Source organism: Leptopilina heterotoma, unplaced genomic scaffold (assembly GCF_015476425.1).
Source record: "Leptopilina heterotoma isolate Lh14 unplaced genomic scaffold, ASM1547642v1 Lhet_60, whole genome shotgun sequence".
In the NCBI taxonomy this organism is placed as follows: domain Eukaryota; kingdom Metazoa; phylum Arthropoda; class Insecta; order Hymenoptera; family Figitidae; genus Leptopilina; species Leptopilina heterotoma.
In genome coordinates this window covers 1,379,941-1,395,372 of record NW_025111138.1, presented here as the reverse complement: position 1 = coordinate 1,395,372, position 15,432 = coordinate 1,379,941, and the positions used below count along the sequence as shown (strand labels likewise).

The window sequence follows — 15,432 nt, the reverse complement described above, 5'->3', positions numbered from 1 at the left end:
TTATTATTATTATTATAAATTAAAGTAAATTCTATAAATTGACAAATTTAACTGATTTTAGAAAATTTTGAATTATTAAAATTTTTCAAAAATTCATTAAAATTTCTAATTAAATTTATTCAACATTAATATTTTATAAAATTTCAATGTTGAAACTGAAGTTCATTTATTAATGAAAATTGTAAACGCAACTCTTTTGAAATTGAATTAATTTTGAAATATTTAAGTAAAATTATTCAATAAATAATTTATTTATTTTCTGATAGTTGTTCAAGATTTAAGTTGTTTAAAAATAAATTTTTGTCAGAAATTGAAAAAATTGAAGGTTTTGTATTAGAATTCGTGGTAATTTTATAGTTTATGAGTCAAACAAATAAGACACAAAAATTCAGAATTTTCTTATGAATTCTAAAAATTTAATTTTTTTCAGTACTATTATTTAAAAGAGTGAATGAGAAGTCAGAGTGTTGCTAGTTACTATTAATTGAAACAGAAAAAATCTTTTCAATCAACTTAATCGAGTGGAAAACCCCGAATTCTTGAACTAGTGTTCTTTATTTCATTTTCTGATATAGAGACGCGAAAGAAAATTTTCATTTCTTTCACATCAACAGACAAATGTCAATTTTTTTTTTTTTTGCTTTTGTGTTCTTCAATTTTTCTTAAACTATTTTACTGTTATCGCTGGGAATATAGAGGATTCTTTGATTTTTGAGAATTTCTCGAGACGACTGTAACTTTCTCTCTCTCTTTCTCTTTCCCTCTCTCGTTATGTATATATAGAGAGAAAGATATTTCCCGTGTGTACTCATCCTTTTCGTCGCGGGTCACAAATTGAATTGTACGGAAGGAACGCTCGAGACAGGGGGCTGCGACTGTCAGGAAGTAATTTGAAAGGTGGTATCGATCCACATCACTAAACTATCGGAAAATACTTGCAACGGAATGGAAACACAGAAATCTTCAGCGAAAACCTTCCGTGAATTTGTCCTCCAACATACATTTCTATACATATACATAGAGGCGCATGCAAATCACACCTGTATACACGTTTAATTATATTGGAGGCTGTTGACTTCTGTGTCCTATTAAAACAACTGAATCCGCTCCCAGAGACACTTGTCTGTATTTAAAACAGATTTTTTTTTTTTTTTTTGCTTCTCGAATACAATTTTTTGCTCGAGTCATCGAATTTTTTTTTTCTTTTTGTTCACATCGATTGAAAAGGAAAAGTAATTTTTTGTATTGTTTTTATAATTGTTGAGTTTGTTCTGAAAAAAATATTATTTTTCATATAGTAAAGAGCAAAAAAAGAATTTCTTTTCTAAACTAAATTCTAGTAAATTCTAAATTCTTTATTCAAAAAATAAATTTTTATCCCAAAACAAATTTTCTTCAATAATAAACTTTATCCCTAAACAAATTTTCATTAAAAAAAAATCTTCTGGTACAAAATAAATTTGTGAGCTAAACATTCAATTTTTATTCAAAACTTATAGTTTCAATTCGGAAAATAAATTTTTATTCAAAATTCAATTCCGAGGAACAAAAAATGTTTACATTCAAATTTCCGAGAGAAAAGAAAATTTATTTTAAATTCGAACAAAAAAAAAATTCCTATTTCATTGTAAATTCCAAGCAAAAAATATTAATTTTTATTGTAAACAAAATTTCGTGCATTAAAAAAAATTCTATTCTATTATTTCCAAAGTAAATTGAGAGCGAAAAAAATTTTTTCAGTTAATTGATTTAAAATTCGAACAAAAAAATTTCTATTTCAATGTAAATTCCGAGAAAAAAATATTGATTTTCATTGTAAACAAAATTTCGGGCATGAAAAGGGAATTTTCATTAAAAAAAGTAAACTCGGTGAAAAAAAAAATTTCCAGTCAAAAGTAAAATCCGAAGAAAAAAATTTCTATTTAAAATTCTGAGTAAAAATATTTTTATTCGAAATTCGAGCAGAAAAAGAAACTTTTAATTTCGATGTAAATGATAAAAAAAATTTCTACTTTAAACTAAAATTTTAAAGTGAATTCTAAAAAAAAAAATTTCCATTATTAAAAGTAAATCTCGAGAAAAAAAACTCTATTCAAAAGTAAAATTGGAACAAAATATTATAAAGTAAATTCCAATAATAATCAGTCTCCTACGTTTCAAATACAATATAAAAATATTAATTTTTCTAGAATAAAACTTGAATGACATTAAAAATAAAAAACTAAAGTTAAACTGGGTTAGCAGGCGACTTGATAAAACAGCGAAAGGATTGTTTAAAGAACTACAAAGAGAGAAAAGGAGAAAAAAAAATTGTTTTTTGACTTTCTGATAAATGGAAAGTTTTGAAGATTTTTCTCTCTAAGAAATACCTCTGATTTTCAAATCAAATAATAATCAAATTTAAATAATAATAATTACTTCTCGTAAAATTGAAATTTTTTATAAAAAATAATAAATTTACAAATTTGAAATTTATTATATTTTTATAAAAATAATAAATTTGGAAATTTGAATTTTTTTTTATAAAATTAATAAATTTAGAAATTTTAAATTTTTTATAATAATAATAAATTTAGAAATTTGACTTTTCTTATAAAATTAATAAATTTTGAAATTTTTTATAAAAATAACAAATTTAGAAATTAAAAATTTTTTATGAATATAATAAACTTAAGTGCAATCTATTCATTTGAGTTAAAATTCATTATTTGTTGATATTTGAAGGGAAAAAAAACAATTGATTTTCTCTCATATACACTCTATTAATGACATTTTTGATGCAATTTTCAGGTCAAGAAGATTGACATTAAGATCCCATTTTCTCTACCTTCTATGCAAAAATCGATTAAAACTAATTGAAATTTTAATGAATTCTTAACACCCAATAGTCAAAGCTAATAAGAAACTATGAGAAACAAAAGCCAAAATCTACGTGTTAATTTTCATTACACTATTAAAGATTTTCTCAATTTAGAATTTAAATCGAATTTAAAGTTTATTTCTTTACAAAATCTTGTACTTTATTCGCCTTTATTTTCAAAAAACGCGACTTTTTACGACCTATTTCAATGAATTGCGATTTTTTCAACTTTTTTTCCACTCAGTGCAATAAAATACAAGTTTCTTGATTTTTTGTATAAAATTTGACTGTTTAAAAAATTAAATTAATTTTAAAAATTAAAATTATTCTGTAAATTTTAATTTTCAGTAATAATATATTAGTTCTTTGGAAAAATTTTAATTCTTTATTTTGAAAATAGTTCAATTTTTGAATATATATTTAATGGAAAAATTTTCGAATAATCGAAATAGTAGAATTCTAATTACAAAGAAAACAATTAAATTTTAGACGTATAAGTTAACTTTACTTTTTTAACAACAAAAATAATTGAATTCTCATGAAATAGTCTAGAAATTTCAGATAAAAATTCTAGAAAAAAATAAATTTTGGAAAAATCACACAGTTGTAATTTTTAGGAAATAATTAAATTTTATAAAGATTTTAAGTTGTAATTTAAAAAAATTTTAATTCTTACAGAAAAATATTTATTGTTATTTAACAATAAGTATTTAAAATAATTTAACAAAACTATATTGAGGAATTGAAAAATTGAATTTAAAAATTTTATAAAGAAATTCGGTTTCAGAAAAATTTTAATTAAAATTTCTTCATTATAATTTAATTCCCAGAAATAAAATTGAATAATTTTCAAATGACTGGGAATTTTGTCAAATTTGATTTAATATAAATCTTATAGAGTGAAGAAGATATATTTTTAAAATTATTATTAATTAATTTAATTAATGAATCTATAATTCATAAGCGAAAACTATAAATCCTCTTTTTCTGACGATTTTCTCTTTCACAAAAATCGTATTTTCAGACAATTTTCAGAAGTAATTTTCTTTCCCCTTATTTTTAGACATTATTCTTGATGAGCGTAACTTAGTATAAAATTACATTCATGAATATTGCAATTAATTTTAATTAAACACATTTAATTAGGCAAAAAATCGACATACATTTATTATCTTCGGATATAGAAAGTTTAATGGTGTTAAAATCCTTTGAGGTAAAGAGATGGAGAGAGTGAGATTAAAATATTTTTGATTCAAAGTTTAACTAAAGTCTTAGTGTCATAGGTCAGGTTTTATCAGCATCTATCAAATACGCTTTGAAAGATCAGAACAGCTTATGTACTATATATATATTTATATCTATATATACACATCAAACCATGTGGTAAGTTGTTTCAAAGTTAGGTAAACTTTGGAGAGTTTTCTTGAAACCAAAGTTTCATGTTTAACTCACCAACCTAGATTATACTATTGCATATATTGGAAATATCAGTAGCATAGTTGTTATATGAATAGGGGTGTTTTGTTACTCTAAAGGTCATCTTAGCTATTGTCGCGAAAAGTGGTTTGTATTCTCAGACAAATCGATATATATATATATATATATATATATAAGACTTTAGTTTTCCCTAGAATATACAGTTAAATTTCAAATTATACTTAAACAAACTTTAATAGTTGCATAAGTTTAATAGTTGGTTATGAATATATTTAAATGAATATAGAACACTTAAGAAATAAATTTAGCTTTTATTGTGAGAATTAGAAAATTTAATGTGTTGAATAAAATTAAATTTAGGATTGTATTAAATACATTTTTTGTATTGCAGGAAAAAAGTTTTTATATTAAATGAAAAAATGCTAACGTAATATTACGTGAGTATGAATATTACATTACAAATAAAATAATAAAATGAATAAACATTAATAAAATAAAACAATAATAATAATAAAATAATGTATTTTCCCAAATATTTTTCAGTATAGTAAAAACGTATTAAGTCAGACACAACTTTTCTGATTCGAATAATTATACTATCAGTAGTAAAAGAGTTTTTAGTCAGACAAAACTTTTGCATCTTCTAATATTTCTTTAGTAGTAAAAAAATATTTTAGTCAGACACAACTTTTGCTTTTTTCTAATATTTCTTCAGTAGTAAAAAACTTTTTAGTCAAACTCTTAACTTTTATTATTAAAAAATATTTATCAGTAGTACGAAACTATTTTAGGTCAGGCAGAACTCTTTCCTGATTCGAATAATTATATTATCAGTAGTAAAAGAGTTTTTAGTCAGACAGAATTTTTTTACTTTAAAAATATATTTATATTAGTAGTAAAACTCAGTGTTTAGTCAGACATGAGTTTGGTACATTTTACCTAAAAGTGAGTTTGATATTACTGATATATCATTATCAGTAAATATAGTAGTAGTAAAACTTAAATAGCAATAGTAAAAGACACTTACAATCAGACTGTTAATTTTATTTTTTGTTCCACTCAAAATTGAATTCTATTGCTTAAATAAGTCACCACTTTTTTCAATCTTGTCGTCTTCGTCTTATAAATATACTAGAAAAAGAATTGGTTTTGGTTCTGAACAAAAACGGTATAGAAAAATTCTCTTAGTTCCCTTCGAAGTAGTAACAGACAGTTCGAGCCAGACAAAACTTTTTTAACTTGCCATTACTTTCTCCAACATCGCAGTAACACTGAATTTAAATCTCGTGCTTGAAATTTTTACGCCAAAGTAGTAAAAGGCAATTTCAATCAAACAAAATGGATACTACAATTGATATAAATTGTAGCAAAAAAAAAAAAGGAAATATAACTTCAATGCTTCCTAAAACTGAAGATCAGTAGAAATTGACTCTCACGATTTTTATTAAAATTTCACATTAAAGCAGATCAAAATTATTGAAATATCAATTATTTTTTACTAAAAAAAAAAATAGAAAATAAAAATACAAAAAATAAAATAAATAATTAAAATCTAACGTACTATTAATACTTATTCTGCGCATTATAAACAGTTTTTTCTCCAATTTACTTTATTTTATTACAGAAAAATGTAGAAATAAATAATGTCCGACTAAATACAGAACTTACTACTGATTTTCGTTTTTTATTGCACATCCTCAGCTCTAAACATTTTTTTAAACTTCCAAATACCAAAAACTTAATAAGAATTACAAACCAAAAATTTTTCTTCCTTAGATATTTTTATTTGTCAATGAGATAAAAATACTTTTTAATTTTAAGTTAAAATATTCTTAAAAATCTTTAAAATGCAAAATTCCAGAAATTTTTTAAAATTAGAAAACAATTATTTACTGGTCCCAAACTATTGCTAGAACAATTCCAATAATTATCTGAGTCATCAAAATTAATTTGATTCACAATTCATAAAAAGTAACCACAGCCGATAATCAGCAGAAGATGAAATTATCTTCTGTTTACTAACAATTGTTAGTACAAAAATTCTTCACTGATCCCAAAATATTGCTAGAACTATTTCTAGGTTTTCCATACCTTTTCCAGGTTTTCCAGGATTTCCAGGCTCTGTGGCAACCATATGAATTTAAAAAAAAAATTAACCGTCTGACTAAATATGTATTGTACTACTAGTTTCAATCTCGTTAACTCTATCCCTTTGACTTAACTATTTCTTTCCTATTTTTGAAATATATTATAGCTGCGTGAAATTATTCTGTCTGACATGTAACTTACTATTACTACTTATAAACCATAAAACACTGTATTTTTGGTTGAAACTTATCATTTTTTAATACGAAAATAATTTATAAATGACCGACCAAATACAAGTCTTACTACTGATTTTTACTTTTATCCTTGCGTCTGACTATTACTACCAATTACCACTGAAAGAAGATTTTTTTTTTTTATTATTTTTAATTATTCTGACTAAATAAATAGTTTACTATTGATTCGCATTTGTTTCTTTTTTCTCATTGTATTTTAAAAATGAAAAAAATTTAAAAGTTTCTGACCAAATATAGATCTAACTAGGTATTATAACTAACTATTGCTACCATTAACTACTAAAAATAAAATTTTTCATTTCGTTTATGTTTCGTTACTATTTTTACTTGGTCTGACTAAATACATAGCTCACTACTGATTCTCGTTTTGTTTCCTTTTTCACACTGTCTTTTACCACTGAAAAGTTTAAAAATGTCCGACCAAATAAGCAGCTTATTATTTATTCCCATTTATATATCTTTTTTATTTAGTCTGACTAAAAACGAAGCTTACTACTGAATCTCATATTCTTTTTCTTTTCTTCCTGTATTTTACTACCCTAGTAGAAAAATTTGGTGGCGCTAGCATGGTGCCACTCTCGCGTTCCATTGCGCTGTAGTAGCGCTGAGAGCATTTGAAACACTTTTGTAGTCTAGCGCCTTTCTCGCATTCTGCTCGCAGTGCTAGAATAAACATAACCTCACCTGCCAATACTTTATTTCACGAATTAAAAAATGATTCCTATGTCATTTCTTTTGACGAATATAATTAAAAAAATCGTGTACATATAAAAAACATTTACTAATTATCTGCCAACAATGAAGTTTTAACGTATTTGAAGAGTTAATACACGTTTCGTTTAAAGTTATGGTAAGATTTTAATTCAGAAAACGGTAACCTTTTCTTAATCCCAAGCCTAATAATAATTTTGATCATTATTTGCTGTATAAAATTGTTTTTTAAATATGGAAATTTTAAGAATAAATTATTATTAAATTTCCATAAAAATTTATTTATTTCTTTAGAGTAACAGTGTCAAAAATAGTTACACATGTTAAACATTAAAATTAAAATTTTTGAAATTAACCAATTTTTTTATAATAATAATATGTAATAATAATAATAATTGAAAAAATTAAGTTCCTATTTAAAATCAGTAAATATTTTCTGTCAGGTCAATTAAAAATAAAGAAAAAATAAATCCAGTTTGAGGTTATGTTTTCTAATTCGAATGGAGAGAAATTAATAATATATTTGATCCATAAAAAAGTATTTATTGTTATTCTTGGTAATAAATCGTTAGATTAATTACTTAAAATATATTTAAAAATTTTCTTGGAGGTTGAATAAGACATTCATATATTAAAAATTCTTTTATAAATAAGTGTATAAATTAACGAATGAACAATAAATTTATAATGCAATATTAATTTATATTTAAATTAGATACAATTACAAATATATAAATACTTAGAATCCTTTACTATTATTGTTTTTAAATGCCACAATATTCTACAAGCAAACATTTACTTTTACTTTAAAAATAAAAACAAACACCTTTGCGACACTTTATGCAACAGAAATTTGAGGTTATGTTGCATTCTAGCGGAAAGTGCTCGCGCCATGTAAGGCGCTAGAAGACGTCGGCGAGATAAACTGCCATGCAAATTCCAGTGGTGGCGCTAGCATACATCTAGGCTTCCATAAAATTTTTCTACCTGGGTACTGAAAAAGTGTTTAATTGTCCGACTAAATACATATCCTACTTCTAATTTTTACTTTTATACTTTCGCCTGACTATTGCTATCATTTACTACTGATTTTTACAAGATTTTTATTTACTTCATTTTTCATACTATTTTCATTTAGTCTGACTGAATACATAGCTTACTACTAATTCTCATTCTGCTTTTTTTTCTTTCCGTCTGTTACTACTGAAAAAATTTTTAAATGTCCGACCAAATATACAGGTTACTACTTATACTCAGTTTTAATCATTTTGTCTGACTGCTGTTGCCTTTCACCACTGACACTGCCCTTTCTTAAGATCTTTGTCTGACTAAATATTTCTTTTACTACTAGTTTCAATCTCTTACATAGTAAGCCATAAGTTATTACAAAGCATTGCAGTTTAAATTTACACCAAAAAATATAAGTGTTCCATTTTTAGAATTCACAGTAAAACGTAAAGTGTTAAAATAACACCAGAATGGATTAAAATAATCTGCAATAGTTTAATCCCTCTAGGATTAAATTAACACCAGAAAGAATTAAAATATTTAAAATAATCTATTTTGGTGTTATTTTTAACTATGAATGAAATTTTACTTTAAATCAAACACCAAGTCAACAATTTGTAAAAATTCAACGAATTTAGCTTCTCCAGGGAGAATAGTAAGTTGGTTACTAACTTAGTTACTAACTTACTAACTAACTTCACAGTAAATCGTTAGGTATTAAAATAACACCAAAAAGGATTAAAATAATCCAATTTAGTGTTATTTTAATCCATTTTGGTGTTATTTTAACACCTAACGATTTACCGTGTTAGCAACATAATTACTAATTTCAAATTTTGTTCAAAAATTTAAAAGAATTCTCGTAAAAATTTCAAATCTCTTTATCAATAATAAAATTCTTTTCTAATATTCAATTATTTTATAAAATTTTAATCAAATTCTTGTCAAAATTTCAATTATTTTCAAAAGTTTTCTAAAATTCAATCATTTTGAATATCTACTATTTCAATAAAATTTTCCAAAAGAATTCCATTATTAAAAAAAATTTGAATAAAATTCTACGCAAACATTCAATTATTTTCATAAATAATAAAATTTTTTACAGGAATTCAATTATTTACAAATTTTTTTTTTAAATTCCTTCGCAATAATTTTATTATTTTCATAAATAATAACATTTTTACAGGGATTCAATTATTTTTATAAATAATAAAATTCTTTTAGGAATTCAATTATTTTCAAAACTTTTAATATAATTCTTGGCATAATTTCAATTATTTTTAATGCAATTTTAATCGAATTCCTCGAAAAATGTCATTATTCTTTAAAATTTTAGTAAAATTCGTCCAAAGAATTTAATGATTTGAAAAATTTGTTGTTAACATTTTTTATGAGAATTTAATTTCAAGAAACATGAAATTAATAAATTATTTATTTTTGTATTTAAATAATTAAATTCTCGTAGAATTTACTAATAAAAATGGTTTTAAAAATGAATTTCAGTTAAAATTTTAGATTATAATTAAATATTAAAAGCATTATAACGTTGATTCTTAGAAATAATTAAATTTTGAAAAAGTTTCAAACTAAAATCATTGAAATTCTTAATTTTTCATATTTTTGCCAAACAGTTCTGTAGAATTAATTCTTTTTAAAAGTTTAATAGGATTTTTATTGAAATTATTTCAAATTTTTTGTTTTTCAATATATATTTAATTGCAGAATTTCCAAATAATTGAAATTATTTAAATTTGAATTGTAAACGAATCAATTTGAAAATTCTCATAAAACTCATCGCAGCGTTTCAATTATTTTTCATACAATTATAATTGAATTTCTTGAAAAAAAGTAATTATGTTCATGCAATTTTTAATAAAATTTGACAAAAGAATTCAATTATTTAAAAATTTGTTACTAAAATTCTTTATGAGAATTGAATTTTGAGAAACATTCAATTCTTCAATAGGTAAATTATTTTCTTTTACATTTAGATAATTAAATTCTTGTAGAATTTTCTAATAAAAATTGATTTTCATTTCATAAAAATGAATTTCAGTTTAAATTTAAGATTATAATATAATATTGAATATTAAAAGCAATATAGCGTGAATTTTTAGAAATAATTGAATTTTGAAATTAATTTTTTTTAAAAAGTTTAATTGAATTTTCTTTCATATTATTTGAAGTTTTTACTTTCTTATATGCATTTAATTAAAGAATTTAGGAATAATTGAAATTTCGTGAAATTGAATATTGTAAACAAATGGATTTGAAAATTGCCAAAGAACTTTTTCGAAAATTATTAAAAATAATAGATTATAAAGTAAAATTGTAGTTAAAAATTTTTGAAAATAATAATTGAATTGAAGTAATGAAAATAATTTTGAAGAAGTATAATATTCTTATAATAGGTATAAAAAAAAGATTTTATCAGTCGGTCATTTTTAATTATTATAAAAATGTTTTATGTTTTATAGTTATAAAAAAATTTAATAAACTAAAATTACATTTATTCATTCATCTTTTTGGTGTTAATTTAACAGCATGTGATTGTTACAGAAATCAATGTTAATTTTTTCGACCACTTTTCTCTTAAAATATTAAATAAATTAAGCTAGTTTTTTATGAATAACTCTAAAATATCATAAAGAAGGGCAGTGATGTGAAAAAGTTTTAATATTTTTAAAATTATTTATTAAAAAATAACTTTAAAATTATCAGTTCTCAAAATCACTTTTAATCAATTTCTCGTCTTTTCCGATTTCAAAGTATTTTTTTATAATTTATTTTAGAATTATTAAAACTTTTGCACATCACTGCTCTTCTTTATTATATTTTAAAGTTATTCACAAAAAACTAGCTTAATTTATTTAATATTTTAAGAGAAAAGTGGTCGAAAAAATTAACATTGATTTCTGTAACAGTCACATGCTGTTAATCTACAACACTTTTTAATACCTCACGATTTACTGCTTACTGATTCGCATTTGTTTCTTTTTTTCTCATTGTCTTTTACTAGTAATGAAAAAATTTAAAAGTTTCTGACCAAATACAGATCTAAGTTTAGGCACTGATTTTTTCATTTATCGTCTGTCTGACTATTGCTACCATTAACTATTTTCACTAAAAATAAGAGTTTTCATTTCGTTTGTTTTTTGTTACTATTTTTGACCAAATATACAGGTTACTACTTATACTCAGTTGTCAGTTTTAACCATTTTGTCTGACTGTTGTTGCCTTTCACCACTGACACTGCCCTTTCTCAAGATCTTTGTCTGACTAAATATTTCTTTTACTACTAGTTTCAATATCTCAATCTTACTAGTTTCAATCTCTTGGACAGTAAACCATAAGTTACTACAAAGTATTGCAGTTTAAATTTACACCAAAAAAAGGTAAGTGTTCCATTTTCAGAATTAATTTTTCCCATGACAAAAATGTCTCTAAATCAAAATCAAATTATTTATAACCACTTTGAAGGGAAAAACTCGTAATTTTTCATTTATTAAAAAGAAAAAAAAAGCCTTTTTCCCCCTACTGCTGAAAGAAATAATCACCCCAAATTTTCAAAAAAAAAAAAAACACTTTATCCAATAGTTCCGAAACTTAAGAAATCGTCTATCTAATGAAAAAAATTCAACTATTTTTCAAAGAATCGAAAAAAATGGAAATAATTCTTTTTTTCTCCAATAATACATCCAAGATTTATGTGTAAATTCACAAGTGATATATTTAAGTTCTTAAAGTCCTGTAATCCAGCAGTCGTCCCAACTCTCACGTATATATAAAGTCGCAGAAGCTTTCCGCGTGCAATGGTTCGAGAATTTAAGGGGGTATAAGTGGGAGGGGGGGTGGGGTGGTTTGCCAAACCGCCCGCGGATACTCGCACCGATGTAAACGGAATAAAGAGGGGGGGGAGGGGAGGGTAGGGTGGAATGGTTTGGATGCTGGTTAGAAGGAAGGGGTAAAGCATTATAGGTGGCAGTGGAGGACTCTGAATGGTTCGCGGACTTGGAGTGGCATTGCAGCTGACGACGTCGACGACGACGACGCGCCCTTATTCAGTTCAGCTTCGTCAGTCGATACAAAACCCTCCGAACTACTGACGCTGCTCGGTTTTTTTTTTCGTCTATATATATAAATTTCTTTTTTCTTTTTATTTTATTTTTGGGCAGCACGTGTTTCCTCAACTCTCGCCCCCCTTTTTTTGCCGCTTTTACCCCGCACTTGCCCCTCTCTTTTCGTCATCTCACCCCCCCCCCATCCCCTTCACAACTCGTAACGCGTTGAGAATCCTTATCATTTTCCCCTCTTTCATTCTATATATCAAATTGAACACATTATCGCTTCACCACACGCTATAAACCATTTTCGCGTCCACAGCTATCGGATATCACTCATTCTTATTTCACACGTCGGAAAACTTTTTTCATTCGCAAAAGTTTGTTCTCTGATTTCTTGAAAATTTATCCAACTGGGGATCCATTTACGTTATATAGAAAGAGATAGAGAGAGAGAAAGAGAGGGATATCCTATTTCAACGCTTTTCATTCTCTGCTTTTCGACTTCTTTTTTGACCCGTTTTTTTTCGACTTCCTTCCTGCTTGTGTCGCGTAATTTTTTCTTTTGGGTTTTTTTTTTTTTTGAGAGCGAGTAACGTTTTAGCGGAAGTTGGAGTATTTTTTTTTTTTTTTGAGGGATTTTATTTGCTACTTATATACATATATAGAGAGAGAAGGGTATTTTTTTCGTATTTTTTTATTTTTCCTGTTATTTCCTTGCCTTCAATGCTAAGTGCTTAGGGGGAGGAAACTGAGGTAACTTTGAACTACCGCCGGTAAAAGTGAGGCGCAAAGTGGGCGTTGTCTTAAAAAACAATTCTACTTCATTGCGTTTAGCTGGTGAGTTTGGGAAGAAAAAAATTTCGCGCCAATTTGCTTTTTAAAAATTTAAATCCCGAGAGTAGTCACATCTGATTTCTTTTTTCACCATGATTCGAGTTCTTTTTAATTAGAAGACATTAGAAAATTTATATATTAGATAAAAATTAATTTAGAGCCTAGAAAAAAATATTTCCAAACACTTTTTACGACATTTTTTTGTTAACTTTTATTTACTACTTTATCATTTAGAATTGAGGTGAAAAAGACACTTTTACTTTTTACGATATAGAATCAGTACTCTTTGGACAAACAAATTTTCTACTTCACTTTCTTTCTCTATAGAAAATTTCTAATTTTGATTTAATTTAAATAAAATTTTATTTCATTCAAATAAAAGTTTTATTTGTGGTGAATAGAATTTTTATTTAAAAACAAGAAAATAGTTTAGTTGTCTCTCAGACAAATATTCTACGTAATATTCTTATTAAACCAAATTATATTTGGTTTAAAATAAAATTTTTCTCTGGGTGCAGTAGTACAACATTATTTAAGTCAGACAAAATTTTTTTTAAATAATATCAGTGGTCACAGTGATTTTTTATTTTTTCTTTACAATATTAAGTAAAAAAGAGGTTTTAATTAATAAAAAAAGGAATTCGGTTTGAAAAGAGGAACTTTTCAAATTAAGTTAAAAATAATTGAATTACGAAAAAAAATTATTGACAACATTTAGATTACATCACTTATAAATAATCGCTTTTAAATATAATTAAAAAAAAATTGCATAACGAATATATATTTTCCGATAATTTCTTTCTATTTAATTAATTATCAATTCCGTGAAAGTACTGCGGAACTGATATTTGTTGTTAATTAAACGAATCAAAGTTTTTAAATTCATCCTTTCATAATCATATTCTACTTATAATATATAATTATATATATTTCAACGTTTATTTACTTACGAAATAAACTCGACAGGAAACATGCAGTTTTACTCACCTGAAACAAAAAGAAGAGTAAATACTTTATATTCGAATTATTATAAAAGAAATTACAATATAAAGGCGATTTTATTATATTTATTAAAATAAAAAGAAAATTCTATTTTATTCATCAAAATATAAAAGTCGATTCTATTTTACTTAACACTGAAATTATTTACTACAAAGTGAAAATACAAAAAACATTTCGTATTTGCTGAAATGTTCTCATCAATTCCTAATTTTTGACGAAATCAGTAGACGAAAGTAGTTTTTTTTACGATAGAACACAAGTTATCTAAAATGCCTTTTTATATCAGTAGTAAAAGACAGTTCGAACCAGACAACTGTTTTCGAGATAGTGGAATTTTCTCCCCCACAGGGGAATAAAGTCAGTTTTAGTCAGACACTCTCAAGGAAGTTTATTATCAGTAGTAGAAGACGTTTTCAGTGAGACGGAATGTTCCATAATTCTTGTGAACTTAGTATTTGAATTAGAAGATAGTTGATTTTTTCAAGTATCAAAAAAAAAATTATCGACAAAATTCAAAAAAAAAAAAAAAAAAAAAGATTTAAAAAAAATCTACAAAAAGATTTCCCAACATAGTAAATTTTTTGGATTTTTTATAATAATAAGTTTTTTTAATTAAAAATTAATTTCTTAAAAATTGATTGAAGTAATTTTTAGAGGTGCTTTTAATTAGGACAAAATAATTTTGGAAATTTTTGGGTTTCTTTTTATTAAGATAAAATATTCTTGCAAATTTTTTTGTGTTTTTTCATGACAAAATATTTTTGCAGCCAATTAATAATAATTGAGAAAATGTAATTCTAAAGAAAAATAATTTAAAAAAGGAATTTGAAAAAATATTTTTTTTGAGTTTAATAGAAATAAGTTGTGATTAGAAAAAAAATACTTTTAATTGTTTTGAATTCATTACTTTTATATACTTCTTTTTTAATTACTTTTCTATACTTTTCTACTATTCAACTCTAAATAAATGTAATTTAAAAATAAAATTTTAAAAAGGAATTTAAACAGTATTTTTATTTTATTTTAAGACAAATAAATTAAAATAAAAAATATTTTTTATAATTTTAAATTCCTTACATTTTAAATTTGTTTACTTCTTTATTTTTTTCTTTAATCTTCCATACCTTTTTATTTATTTACTTTTTTATTTTTTTTGCATTTACTTCCTTATTTT

The 15,432-nt window shown here is 24.4% G+C and overlaps 2 protein-coding genes across 2 annotated transcripts in view; one reads left to right on the top strand and one right to left on the bottom strand.

Annotated features, from left to right (window-relative positions):
* LOC122509353 (neurotrimin-like) overlaps nucleotides 1-15,432 on the bottom strand; it is a 163,680-nt gene that overhangs the window by 61,457 nt on the left and 86,791 nt on the right. The window lies entirely within an intron of this gene.
* LOC122509354 overlaps nucleotides 12,240-15,432 on the top strand; it is an 83,371-nt gene continuing 80,178 nt past the window's right edge. The window contains exon 1 of the mRNA XM_043623345.1: nucleotides 12,240-13,259. The gene's annotated coding sequence lies outside the window, so the exon portion shown is untranslated. The remainder of the gene's footprint in view (nucleotides 13,260-15,432) is intronic.